We start from the raw sequence: 3,394 nt of genomic DNA, 5'->3' as shown, positions 1-3,394 counted from the left end.
CTCTCTCTCTCTCTCTCTCTCTCTCTCTCTCTCTCTCTCTCTCTCTCCTATCTCTCTGTCTCTCTCTCTTCTCTGTCTCTCTGTCTCTGTCTCTGTCCCTGTTTCTCTCTCTCTCTCCCTCTGCCTTCCTCCCTCCCTCACTCAATATATTACATGAATGGAGGATCTGTCATGTTTAATGGAGTGGCCCTGGGGGGAGACCCCAGGCCTGGTCCTACTCCTGCTCACTGTGGCTGCTGGAGGAGGTGGCCCACCACCCTCCAGCCCACAGGCCCAGGTTCCACTCCCCTCCCTGCTCCAAGTTCCCAAGCCTAGAACCTGAAGCCTGAAGATGCCCAGCCTGAAGACAAGGCCTCCAAAAGGAGCTAGGCTACTGGAGAGGAGGCCCTGCCACTGCAGGGACTGTCCCTCTCCCAGATGGTCCTGGGCCCCCAGCCAGCAGAGCCCTTTCCTCCTCCTGTGGTGGTTACACCTGCTGAGCCAGGATCCCAGGTGGTACTGTCACCCCCAGGTCCAATAGCTCCCATGCCAGCCCCCCAGGTGGTGCCACTATCTCCATCAGGCCATGTTTACTCTGGGGCCTCACCTTTGCTCTCCTTTCCCTAAATGGTACCCATATCCCAAGTGGTGACCCTGCTCTAAAGCATGGGTGGTGGTCCCTACAGCTGTTGGCTGGGTCTGCCAGCCCCAGCAAGGTAGCAGCAACTGCAGGAACCACCCTGGGCCAGGCCAATGTATACCTTATCAATCCAGGGATGGGGGCCATACATTTGTTGTTACCTACAACTGCACCTCTTGGCAAACTCAGTTTCTAGCAGCCCTGTTGTGACGGGTATGACACTTCAGCAGGGCAAGAACATCCTGACTTCCACCTTCCCAACCAGCATGCTGGTCGCCCAGACCCTGCCACACAATGCTGCCAGCCTAGCATTGCCCGTCAAGCAGGAAGCCCCAGTTCCTGTGGTTGAGGGACAAGTTCTGGCTGTGGTGGCCCCTGTTTCAACCCTTCCCCCCTTCTTGGTCCAGCCCCAGGTGCCCTGACTCCTGTGGCTGTTGGCTGAGCCTTCTCCCTGACTCCTCTGGTCTCCTAACCAGTGTCCCCATCTCCATTGTCCCTTCTTGGCCTGAGGGCCTGGAGTTGGGATTGGGAACTAAGGGGTTCTTTGAGATAGAGAAAGGTCCAGGAACACCTGCCCCCCAATGCCCTCGTGAGGCTGCCTGATGGGGTGGCCTCCTTTTGGAGGTCACAGGGGGTGAGAAGGAGGATTAATTGGAACCCAAGGACAAGGTCTTGACCCAGTTGCAGTCAGTACCTGTGGAGATGCCACTGAAGCTGTGACTATATTCAAATCTCTGGGATCTTCTCCCTTACTCCCCAAATGAGGTGCTCTCAAGACTGCAGCATCCTTCCTTCCTCAAAGAGTAAAAAGGGAATGCGTTGCAGCTCCTCTGCCTACCACAAATTCTATGGTCTTCCAAATCAAAACACTAATCCACCCCACCTCCTCAGGGTTGGAGGCTTCCCCCAGGACCCTCTCCCTCTGGGCAGCCCTCAGAGATCCTCTGGGAGTAGAGGCTTCAATTTGTTATAGCCCCTACCTTCCTGTATACCCCACCCCCACCCACCTGCCTGGAATCATTCTTGGGGGAACTGAGGGTTGGCTGCACACCCATCCCTGTCAAAGCCTGTACTGGCTGTGAATAATCTATGGAAAAACACTATGGATCTTGGGCTTTCCCCTCTCCCAAAGATCCTGCCCTAACCTGGAAATGGCTGTTAATTTGAGAGGTCCAAGAATGGGGTATGGGTGTGTGTGACAGGGCCCAGGGCACCACCAACACCCAGTTCATAAATCTCCCAAGAAGCTAACAGTGTCTAAGTGGTAGCAGCAAAGGCCCCACAATCTCCCCTTATGCCCAGACCAAAGATCCTTCCTCCTAACAACTTTATCCTGAGAAAGAGTGACCTTCTTGACCTTGGTTTTCACCTTCCCTAAAAATAAAATTTTAAAGGGTTTATACCTGAAGGGTGGGGCATCTCTTCTGCTGCCATTAGATCAAGTCCTCTCTAACTATATCATCTTCACTACTGAGGGGTTGTGACTAGCATCCCAGGTTCATGTAACTTCTTAATTAACATCAATTGGCTTTTACAGATATTACAAAGATGTGAGTACAAACTGCAAATACCCTCACCTTCATCTCAGAGTAATATACTTGCTTCCCTGATCTCCTTGGGTCTCTGAAAGCAGGGAATAGAGCCACACTTTAAATTGGAATTTACATAGCAGAAATTCTACCAAGTTCATATCCAAAGGTAGTATTATGGGTATGTGGGTACTCATTTTACCTTTCACTGACACGCATCCAGAAATTCATTCCCAAAGACTGATAACTGATCTTCAGAGCAGATCTTACTGCAAAATTGACTACAAAACTCAGCCAGGAAGCCAGGTTCTGGAATTCTGGGACAATGGAGTGTTCTAAAGACAGCTTTTAAACTTCACTAAGTGTGAGACTCCACTTCCTTCACTCAAAATGGAAAAGAACAAACAAAAAAGACCAAAGACTAAGGCCCATTTCTTAGGGCTAACATGCTCTCAAAGAGAAAGAATGCCTTGAGGTCTATCTCCTTATAGCACAGTCTGTCACAGGATGTCATGAGTGAAGGAAAGTGTCATCAGATGAGATGAAGAGAGTAGCTTAAGGTGGTTCATACCTTTGTGAAGATGCCTACACTTTTAGCTATGCATCCACTCAAAAAGAGCCCAGTCAAAACTAGTTACAGGATGTCTACTCATGCTCCACACACTCCGCAAAGCTTTCTTTTTTTACATCATCCTGATCCCACCATGATCTCTAACATTCTGGAGAATACTCTAATGTTTTACACATAAAGGTCAAACCAGCCAAGGCAACTGGGAATGCATTATATCCCTGTTATACTGCTATAATTTGTTTCTTCAGGTCCTCTTTTCAGAAGAGAAGGACTAAACCAAATTTCTTTTTGTTCTAGCCAATTCTAAGGTTTTTTCATAGGTAAACCCAAATGACTCAATATTACTCAATATATTTTATTAAAGAATATCATCATATTTTTTTTAAAAAATATCTCAGATTTGGCTATTTTCAAGGTTTGGAAATAATAGATTATTCAGGATTTACTACTAGAGTACAGCAGATGAAGAAAATATTCCCTGAACCTACCTGAAATTCTTTTGGGACGAGTAACTCAGGTCCAAGACTTGTAAACCATTATTCCGACAAATCAAAGTGTACTTTAGTGGTCTAAAAGTATGCATTCACCCTTTATAGAGCCTCATACAAGTCTGTATCCCAGATTCTCATCATTCCTCATCTCTGTTATTTCCCATATTCACTTGTTAATAATGCA

General features: G+C 47.7%; 1 pseudogene; it reads left to right on the top strand.

Annotated features, from left to right (window-relative positions):
- The first annotated feature begins 153 nt into the window (after positions 1-153).
- Positions 154-1,339, top strand: LOC138171777 (homeobox protein SIX5 pseudogene; annotated as a pseudogene).
- The last annotated feature ends 2,055 nt before the right edge of the window (positions 1,340-3,394 follow it).

This window comes from Petaurus breviceps, unplaced genomic scaffold (assembly GCF_028583685.1).
Source record: "Petaurus breviceps papuanus isolate PSGF00001 unplaced genomic scaffold, PetGlider_PUasm1.0 47, whole genome shotgun sequence".
In the NCBI taxonomy this organism is placed as follows: Eukaryota; Metazoa; Chordata; class Mammalia; order Diprotodontia; family Petauridae; genus Petaurus; species Petaurus breviceps.
Note: the sequence above shows the minus strand (reverse complement) of the source record. Positions and strands in the feature narration are given on the sequence as shown.